This window comes from Orycteropus afer, unplaced genomic scaffold, assembly GCF_000298275.1.
Source record: "Orycteropus afer afer isolate SDZICR_OR568_19922 unplaced genomic scaffold, OryAfe1.0 scaffold00111, whole genome shotgun sequence".
In the NCBI taxonomy this organism is placed as follows: Eukaryota; Metazoa; Chordata; class Mammalia; order Tubulidentata; family Orycteropodidae; genus Orycteropus; species Orycteropus afer.
The window spans coordinates 3,445,328-3,456,653 of record NW_006921698.1 but is presented as its reverse complement, the minus strand read 5'-3'; the positions used below and the strand labels follow the sequence as shown (position 1 = coordinate 3,456,653).

The following is an 11,326-nucleotide window of genomic DNA, read 5'->3' as shown; positions in this document are numbered from 1 at the left end:
ACTCCAGCGATATATTGTCAGAAAAAAACTCAAAAGTTTTATGCAGCATTCACCCATCTATCTCCTGAACTTTGGAGGCTCTTCTATCTCATACAACATATTTCGTGGCCCCTGACCCTGCACAAGGGAAGCATCCACGTTTGGCTAGTTTTTTCTTAGCTCTATGTTTCATCACCTTTGCATCCTGCAGACAAAACAAGGGCAAGTCTCCCTGTCTTTTAGGGTCCTCTAGGAGAAAGCTCAACAGCTTTCTCTGTCACTTTTTATCCCGTAAGGGAGTAAAACAAAATTCCTTTTTGCTTTTCTTTACTGGAAATAATTTTCTATAGTGACCTGGTAGGAAACTAAACATACACACATTTCAGTGGAAAGAGAAGAAACATAGGGGGTCTGTGTTCCCTACTGCTTTCAAAGGAATTATAATTGTTTGTATTTCATAACATTTCAGAGCTCTGTAAACACCCTCTAAAAATAAAGTGGAATTATTCTACTGTCTTGATGAGTGATTCATCTGATCAGAGTTAATGCTGCTCACAGCTCTTTCCTCTCTCTGATCCAAAAGTTGGCACTAATTACTGTTTTTTTGTGCACATGCTCTGTGCTGGGCATCTTGGTCTCATCTTTTTGGAATTTTAAATAACTGGTACTCACAGGAAACTTTTGTGATTGGGTTTGTGAGTTAGTTTGAATGTTTAGTGTGACCATTCCACAGAAACATTGAGTTCCTGGTATAACATAGAAGCAAAAATAAGTGCTACTTATTAAAAAAAAAGAAAGAAAGAAAGAAAAGAACCACACACAATAAATAAATAAATAGACAAGCAAAACTTTCTACTCAGATTCAAAATAAGACTGTAATTCCACTGATCAAAGGGGAGGCTTCTTACATTGATCGTGGGAGCGTAGATTACAGCATCCCAACAGTTTCTGAATAGCCATATTTCTTACATTGCATAATTACTTCAGAAAAATAAGCCTAAATGAAAACTGTAAAGCTAGGACAGAGAATACAATTTTTATCCTTGTATGCGTTCTGGAGATTTTCTTGAAATTAAGCAAGTTCAAGTATTCTTAAAGAGAATCTGTTAGCATGGGCTCATACATACACAGACTTGCTTTCATTCCCAGAGTACATACACCCTGGGCTTATACATGCAAACATCATTCACTGATGTGGCTGGAACATAACCCTTTGACCTTGTCTCAGATGCCACTGAAACTGGAACAATAAATCATTTAGACAAATTTTTTAATTTGTGTTTCATCTTATCTAGGCATGTAACTCTGACAGAGAACTCTTTTACTAAAAAAAAGACAAAAAGAATTTCTTTCTCCAACCATTTAGTTTCAATGTTGAATATTGGAAAATGAATGAATAGAGCTGTTCTTACACTATCAGTAGGAAGCTTATACATAAGCATCCTTTGTAGTTTTAGGGATCATACCTTCAACTCTTGCCCCCTAACATTTTTTCGTCTTCCAGAAAAATAACTGCCCTGCATCAATACATTGTTGTTGTTGTTATTCCTATAGCCAGGCTGCAGGGGACTGTTGGAGAAAGTCATCAAAGTGTTGATTTCTGGCACAATAAGCACATGGACTGTCACTTCAAATGAATCTTAGATTTTGCCCTGTAACCATAGCTGTTCCAAACAGCTTTCTTCTAGTTACTCTCTGCAGTGATTAAAAACTTTCACTACTTTCTTCACATCCCTTGCCTGACTTCTAGCTGAAGACATCAGCTCATCTTTATTCCACAGAGCAAAGAGAAGTCATCAATATACAACATAGTTGGTACTCAAAAGTATTTGTTACATTAAGATGCTTCTCCTTCTGTTTGACCTGATGTCAAATACTCTGTCAGCTCCTATTCTTTGAAAGATGTATGAAGACAGAGTGGTCTTGCTGTTCCATGTAGCTGTGTGATCTTATAGATGATGGGTATTTGACGGCATATTTCTGCATGTTGTGAGAAGGTGCTAGCAATAGCAGAATATCGTTTTAGTCTTACTAAATTAAATTTTTTTGTAAAGGTGACCATTCAGTCATGGAAAAACAGTAACTAGGATGACTTTATTTCTTTATTTGTAGTATGACAATGGCTTTGACCCAGCTATCAGAATGTCACTTAGGTTAGCTGCTTCTTAGCAGCAGTGATAGATTTACACTAATTTAAGTGGACTCTTTCCTGCACTTTTTGTCATTCAACACACAGACTACTCGTTGTGTCTCATGTAGTTTATTTAGGACGAGGGTGAGGGAGGCTATGACTATGAACCATAAGCATCCCTGCTTACAGGTTTTGAGGTGTTTCTTTTGTCTAAGCAGTTTGAAACTTTAAGCCTGCCACAGAGCCTTAGGGATATGGACACAATTTCTATTATATACAAAAGGACCATGTAGTTATATTAATCCAATTAGAACATAGGTGAAGTTATGCCTCTTGATATAACTATACACATTATTAAGGAGGAGAAAACAAACCGTAATCCATGTAGCTTATGTGGCCACAAAGCATCTATGTCTCATTTTCTTACAAATTTGAATTGTGGTTCTTTAGTCTGTAGTGTAAAATAACAACTAAATCAGTTCTTAATTTCCCTCTATGGTAGTGATATTACTGAGGATATAGAACACAGGAAAGTTTATCTGCCTATTGTTGTTACTTGTTATCATTTTGGCTCTGACTCATGGTGATCATATGTATAACAGAATGAAATGTTGCAAGATCCTGTGACATCTTCATGATTGTTGGCACGTTTGAGCATTGTTGTGGCTCAAACACTGTGTTATACATAGGGTTTTTTTTGGCCAGCTTTTGGGAGTAGATTGCCAGGCCTTTCTTCCTAGTCTGTCTCAGACTGAAAGCTCTGCTGAAACTTGTCCACCCTAGTTGATTGGCCCAGCTGGCATTTGAAATACCAATGGTGCAGCTTCCAGACTCATAGCAATACATAAGCCACCACAGTACAACAGCTGATAGACAGTGGTGATTATGTACCTAAGTTTATATTGTATCTTCACATTCATATATATAGTATCTGATATTTTTACAGCAGATTTCCTTTAAAAATGTGAGCATGATTGTAATGATGCAGAATAAACCATATGTAGATTTGATGCCCACTCCTAGCTCTAGCATTAACCAGCTAGGTATGTTGTACCATTGCTCCTCTCCTAACCTGACTTATCATTTGTGGAATGAAGGTGAGGGCCCAAACTGATTTTTAAATATCCATTCTAGTTTAAATTGCTGTAATTTTAAACTTACAGATTTTATGAAAAAGGTATTATATTATCTAGATTGGGAAATTGAGGCAAATAAAATCAATTATTTATTGAAAACTTACTCTCTAGTGGGGTTAACTTCACTGATGGGGTTAAGTGAACTACTTTTTTGGAAAGAATGTAATACTGAATACAGTGAAAATACTCAGCTATGAGTAAGCACTTAACATTTCATGTGTTCCACTTGTTTTTCTATGTGTGCCTAAGTATACATCAGTAATTATCTTAATTTGATTTGAAGCCATTTGAATAAAATAGGAGGGGAAAAAAAAACTCAGCACAGATTGTCTTAGTTTCCAATTGACTTCATTCTTTCCTACTAGCAGATTTTCTGTCTAGTTGTGTTTTAGATGGAATGGCTTGACAGATTCCTTTTAAGTTCAAATCATTAACTCAATTATAGAGTATCCTCTTTGTGCATGATGGTATTGTGAGGCATACTGGAAGAGAGGACAGATGCAGTGTCTTCCCAAAATGATCTTATTATCTAGTTTAGGAGATGAAATAAACTGATGTGAAACAAATAAAGCATGACTCATTATGGGTGTAGCAACACAATTTAGTTGTTTGAACTCAATTGTATTCTGTCTATATTTTAGATGGAATAGTTCTTTGGTATAATTTATCTAACAGTAGTTGCTGTTACCTGCTGTCTAATCAACCCCTGACTTGTTATGACCCATTCAGAATAGAATGAAGATAGATTGCAGATCAGACCTTTGTGATCATAGGATTTTGACTGACTGATGTTCAGAAGTCTACAGCTGAGGCCTTTCTTCTTACTCAGTCTTAATCTGGAAGCTCCACCGAAACCTGTCCAGCATCATAGAGCATACAAGCCTCCCCTGACAGACAGGTGGTGACTGCCCATGGGGTGCCATGTCCAAGGATCGAACCAGGATCTTCAGGATAGAAGGCAAGAATTCAACCGCTGAACCACTTGGGTAAAGAAACTTCTGGTGGAGAGGAGTGGAGAGGTGATCCCAGCTTTCTTTTGCAGCGTGTTTACTGAAGTACACTCTGCGTCTGTACCTGTAGAGATTTAAATTGCTAAATTTTACATGTCCTCAATGTTCTGATCAATATCTGTCCTTTTTCAGGACTTGGGACATTTTATCTAGAGGAGGCAAAGCCAGACTTTTGTTTGTTTTGATTTTTTTCTTTTTTAAAAAAACTCCCATGTTTGTTTCATTCTCTCTTTGACTCTAATATATTGTTTTTTTTGTTGTTGTTGTTGCTTTTAGAGCAAGCCATTGTAATACCTACTGAGCTCAACCAAGGACCTGTGAAAGTGCTGTAATTTGTTGTAAGAGTGATGTTGTAAGAGTTAGGGAGAAGGGGTGCTGAGCAAGGTCATTGTGGTTGAAATGACCTCTAACCTATTACATTTGTAAGATATCTCTTTGAAGGAGAAACATTATGAAATTATATTTCAAAATGTTTAATTTTAAGATCCCTAGTTAGTAGAAGCAACTCAACAGCACATAACACATACACACATAGGTAGTAGAAGGGCGCTCTGGTGACGTAGTGACTAAGGCATTTGACTGCTAACCAGAAGGCTGGCGGTTCAAACCCACCAGCCACTCCCCAGAAGGAGGGTTGGGCAATTTACTTGTGTAGTGATACTGCTTTGGAAACCCAAGGAGGGTTGCTATGATTCGGATCTGACTCGATGGCAATGGGTGTTATTTTTTTAGATAGTAGAAATGGTTCGTGCTCATAGATTCACTTAAAGGTTGGTGGTTTGAACCCACCCAGTAGTGCCATGGGAGAAAATCCTGGTGATCTGTTTCTATTATGATTATAGCCAAGAAAACAATTACAAAGTACTTCTAACCTGTAACACATAGAGTTGCCATGAATGAGAATTGACTGCATGGCAATGGGTGTGTATCTGTATAACCACTTACTAAATTACATCCATTACTAGTTAAAATCCTTTAATTTTCCTTTGCAGCCAATCTTCCACCCTAAACTCAAGCAACAACTGATCTACTTTCTGATTCTATTTTGAGAATTTTTACATAAATGGAATCATATGGAATATACTGTTTTATATTTGGCTTATATCATTCAGCATGGGGCTCCTATTAAGGGCAGATTTTTTTCTTATGACATAGGCATTATGCCATATGCAGACTATCTATATCTTTATTTTACTTATACCTTTGAAAACTGCCAAATCATTTAGAAAAATTGTGTTCTGGGGCAGAGATCACTGTATGTCTACAAGTTTCTTTCTAGCATAGGCACTGCCTGGGTGATTCATTCCAGGCAGTGAACATTGACGAGGCATGGCAGAGGCTGGCTTCTTCAGAGAGTGTAATTAATGCTCTCACTTCATTATGCTGTCATGTCCTTGAATGAATTCTTCACTTGGATTCAACTCAAAATATAGTAGGATGAGTTATTGGGAGGTGCTCCTCTTGATTTTTTTTTTCCTCCTTTAGAATGTATCAGTTGTTATATTTTTTCCTTAGGTCAAGGGATCAGCAAAAAAACATTGTGGAACATCTCCAATGGATCATCTTTTGAACTTTTATTATTATATCAGGCACTTGCTAAACCGTCAAGTTTCTGCTATATATGCAGCTTTTTAAGTTATGGGCCTTGCTCCAGAAGAGTATGTAAATGTTGGAATTTGATTTGTAAAAGAAGTAACTACATTTTGAAGATGCGGGTAAAATTTTAATTATGAGGAATGGACAGGCATTTTCAGTTGAGGGGAAAACACACTGATGAAGGCTGAAAGGTTGGAGGGATATGAAATAAATTGAGAGAGGAATCAGTGATTTATACCATATAATGTTTCTTACCCATTGCACAAAAGTTACTTGAGGACAGAGTACCATCTTGCTTTACTCTGTCACCCAGCATCTGTACAGTGCTTGGTACAAAAATAGGAACTCAATCCATATTTTTTGAAAAAAATGAAAGGGTGCACGAAACTGTGTGGATAAGACTGGGCCTACCTATGGCACCACTGTGCCTATACAGTTAAAAACTAAAGCTGAGTCCTTTTTTAAGTGATGACCACATTTGCAGAAGACTCCTGAGAATACAGGGACCACTTAGGAAGCAGTGCTTTTCCCTCCATGCTATGATGAGCACTGAACTGGTTTCATAAAAATTAGGGAGGAGCCCTCTTTTGTTCACCCTGAAACTCAGTATTACTGTTAGTGCATATCTTTCAACTGAAAACAACATTATGGGCCCATCAGAGGAATTTGTGGAATACATTCTTTTCAAGGTGAAAGTTGAATTTACTTCCATGTTCTAAAGACATCATACAACCAGTAAGCTATTGTAGAGGTTTGGGAGAGAATAAGACATGTTGTTGTTGTTGTTATGTGCCGTCGAGTTGGAACCGACTCATAGTGACCCCTCTTTGACAAAATAGAGGAAAATACCAATCCCTGTTCTCTTATCACAACCCAACAAACTGACATTTTGAAAGTAAGACCACCTACTCTAATGTTTATCCTAGACAAAACCATGCATTTCTTGAAAGAGAGCAAGCCTTAATTTAGGAGATGATTATACTTTGTACAAGGACTGCAGGCCCCAGTCTTCACTGAATCTGAATTCATTGCTGAGGGAAAGAAGTGAACTGATTGTTGTGTTTTAACAAATTGCAAGTTTCATTCTAAAAATCCTTAACACTTGTATAATTTCCCTACTGATTTTAGTTTAATTATATTTTAAATATTTCTTAAAATGTGGATCTCTAACAAAATCTTTCTACAATAAACTATTGGGAGTAACTAAACATAAATAAGCAAGCAGAGTCTTAACTGCATGCAGCCTTTACTTGGCACTGAGCTTTTCAAATGATTTGAGTTGCTGCCAAACTTTAACAAAGAAGTCAGAGAGCATGAATGGCAGATGTCCAATGTCAGCAGTCAAACCTGGGAATTTTCACATCAGAGATTAGCAATTTTCCTTTGTTATAAGGAGAAGGAAAAAAAAAAAAAAAAAAAACTCCTTGGTAAAACCAGTACTAAAACTTAATAAAATTCCTTATAATGGAGTAATTATTTAGGAGATATCAGAATTCTATTCATTGCCAGTATAAAGAAGAAATGTCCTGTCCTCTTTCAAAATTAGGCTGTAATTGGGTTAAATTGACATTTTTCCCATCAAATAATAATTTTCACCATTATTTGTTGATTAATCATCAAATTTTAAAAATAATACTTTGTGAAGTTAGTGGAAAAATCTTGTCATAAATATGGGTGTCCAGTGAACATATTAATTTAAGAAGTAAAGAAATAATTTTGTTCACTCAAGTATTAATATAAATATCCTGAGATACTGCTTATTAATATTTTCTGGTGAAACATATTTGTTACTTTGTTGGTATTTTAATAACTAAATTCACTAAAATGAAGTTGTTTCCTACTCATCGCGACCCTTCATTGCATTTCGGAGGTGGTATCTGTACGGAAGTAGATTGCCCAATCTTCCTTCCGAGGAGTGGCTGGTGGGTTTGAACCGCAAGCCTTCTAGTTAACAGTCAGATGCCTTAGGCACTACGCCACCAGAGCTCCCAACCTGAGGATGGACCTCTCCATTTTCTTTCTTCTGTAGAGAATTCAGTTACATCTAGTATGCATAATCATGCCTCATGCTTTGCCCATACACCTCTAAATATGTGTGTTTACTGCATTTTGTCCTCTGCATGCATTATCCTTTCACCTGTCAAACTCTAACTCCTCCTTTGAGACCCAGTCCATATTCTCTAGGATTGCAATAACAAATGATAACTGTATCTTCTGACATTTTAGTTATTTACATTTCTCACATTCTGCTTTTCATTTAAAATGTTCACATTAAATATTTAACATGTTTGCATTAAACGTCTACTGTTTGCCAGCTAGGCCACTGCAAAGTTTATAATTTAGTGAGGGTCTGAGACACAATACCATTAAAAAAGGGGGCGATACCCATTCTTGCTATTTCTATTCAACATTGTACTGGCATTTTTAGCCAGGGAAATTAGGAAAAAAGAAAGAAAGGTCATCCTCATTGGAAAGGAATAAATAAAGCTATTTGTACACAAAATGATTTAGTTTATGGGAAACACTAAGAAATCCACATGCACAGAAAACTGTTACAACTAATAAATCCATTCAGCAAGGTTGCAGGATACAGTATCTGTATGTGAAAGTCAGTTGTGTTTCTATATATTGAAAATGAACGATCAGCAAATGAAATTAAGAAAGTGGTTCCATTTACAATACAGCAAAAAGAATGAAATACTTAGGACTAAATGTAATAAAAGAAATTCAGGCCTTCTACACTGAAAACTATGAAAACCCGTAAACCAAGCCCACTGCTGTTGAGTTGATTCCAACTCATAGCACCCATTTAGGACAGTAGAACTGCCCCATAGAGTTCACAAAGCTGTAAATCTTTGGGGAAGCAGACTTCCCCATCTTTCTGCAGTACAGTGGCTGGTGGGTTTGAATTGTTGACCTTTTGGATAGCAGCCAATGCTTTAACCACTGTGCCACCAGAGCTTCTAGAAAGCTGTGAAACATTATTGAAAAATTAAAGACCTCAATAAATAGAAAATTATCTCCTGTTCATGTATTGGAAGGCTTACTTTTATAAGATGATAATTGTTTTTGCTGTGTGCCATTGAGTTGATTCTGACTAATAGCAACTCAATAAGTACAACTGCCCCCCACAGAAGAAGCGCTGGTGGCACACTGGTTAAGTGTTTGCCTATTAACTGAAAGGTTGTCAGTTTGCATGTACTAGAGGCTCTCTTCAGGAAAAAGATGTGACAGACTGCTTTGTAAAGATTATAGCCTTGGAAACCCTGTGAGACAGTTCTACCCTGTCCTATAGGGTCTCTGAGTTAGGATCAACTCAATGGCAATGGTTTTTTTTTGGAGGCGGGGTGAGATGGTGAGGGGAGTTTGGAATCTTTACGGAAGGATACTGCCATGTTTGTCTTTGGCAGAGCTGCTGGTGGATTTGCAGTGCAGACTCTTTAGTTAGCAGCTGAGTGGTTAACCATTGAACCAGGGTTCGTAAGGTGAGAGTTCACACCAAATTGATCTACACTTTGTACAGAATTCCTGTCAAATTCCCCATTACCTTTTTTCAGTATTTGACAAGCTGATTTTAAAACTCATATGAAAATTATGACCCAGAATAGCTAAAATAATCTTTAAAAATAAGTTGGAGGACTCATACTTCCTGACTTCAAAACTTACTAAAAAGCTATAATAATCAAAACAATGTAGTATTGATATCCACTGGCAGAGATCAATGGAATGAAATCTGGGGGAAAAAAATTAGAAAAACAAAAACAACTTATATTTATTATCAATTTACTTTTGACAAAGGTGTCAAAATCATTCTGTGTGGAAAGAATATCTTTTGAACAAATGTTTCTGGGATGAATGAATATTTACATACAAAAGAATGATGTACCTCTACAATATAAAAAAATAAAAACTATGAATCTCTTAGAAGAAAGACATGCATCTTCCAATTCTTAGGATAGGCAATAATTTCTTAGGAATGATACCCAAAAGCACAAGTGATAAAAGAAGAAGAACAGATTATTTTATGTAGAATAATGTCCCACCCACCCACTCCCCAAAATATCACCAGGTCCTGATGACCAGAACATGTAAATATATTTGTTACCTTACATGGAAAAAAGGACTTTGCAGATATGATTCAATTAAGAATCATCAAATGAGGAGAATACTCCTGGATTATTCAGGTGGGCCCAATATAATTACAAGAGTCCTTATAAGGGAAAAAGTGAGACCGGAGAGTCAGAGTCACAGGACACGTGAGGAAGGAAACAGAGGTCAGAGTGATGAAGAGGCAGAAGTCTAATAATATTGGCAGCTTTTAGAAGCTGGAAAATACAAGGAAACAGGTTCTTTCTTAGAGCCTGTTGTTGTTATTGTTACATGCACTCAAGTCAGACCCGACTCATAGTGACCCCTCCTTGGTTTCTGAGGCAGTATCACTACGGAAATAGATTGCCCAACCTTCCTTCCAAAGAGCGGCTGGTGGGTTTTAACCGCAAGGAAAAAAGCCATGCTGGCACTTTGATTTTCATTCTGTGAGACTAATTTTGTGCTTTGACCTATAGAACTGTAATATAATAAATTTGTGTTTCTTTGAGGTACTAAGTTTTTGTTAATTTGTTACTGCAGTAGTAGAACCCCAATACATAGATAAATTGAACTCCATGGAAATTAAACCTTTATGCTTCAAATGGAACCATCAAGTAAGTGAAAAATGAACCCAAAGAATGGGAGAAAATATTGGCAAATCATGTATCTGATAAAAGGAGCTCTGGTGGCACAGTGCCTAAGGCATTTGATTGTTAACTGTAAGATTGGCAGTTCAAACCCAACAGCCACTTTGCAGAAGGAAGATGGGGCAATCTATTTCCATAAAAGATTTGCTGCATTGGAAACCCAATAGGGGTCATTATGAGTCAGCATCAGCTGAATGGTAGTGGATATATCTGATAAAGGACTTGTATCCAAAATACAGAAATAACTTTTATATTCAACAATAAAAAGACATTAAAAATAGACAAAAAAGTTTTCCAAAGAAGACAACAAAAGGTGAAAAAGGCACATGAGAAGATGCTCAACATTATTAGCCTTTAAGGAAATGCAAATAAAAGCCACAATAAAATGCTGCTTCAAAACCATCAGGATGTACAATGACAAGTTTTGGCGAGGATGTGGAAAATTGGATCACCTGTCCCTTCCTGTGGAAATTGGAAATGGTGCAGCCATTTTCAAAAACAGATTTATAGTTCCTCAAAAATGTTAACATTGAGTTTCTTTATTTCTTAACCATTTCCATTATCTGGTATCTATCTACACAGGAGAACTGAAATCATATGTCTACACAAAAACTTACACATAATGTTCATAGCAGTTATTATTCATAATACCACAAAAGTAGAAACAATTCAAATCCATCAAATGATGAGTGGATAAACAGAATGTGGGAATGTGGTATAACCATATAATAGAATATT

At 36.5% G+C, this 11,326-nt stretch overlaps 1 protein-coding gene across 1 annotated transcript in view; it reads left to right on the top strand.

The window, feature by feature from the left end:
* MDGA2 (MAM domain containing glycosylphosphatidylinositol anchor 2) overlaps window positions 1-11,326 on the top strand; it is a 1,222,586-nt gene that overhangs the window by 97,932 nt on the left and 1,113,328 nt on the right.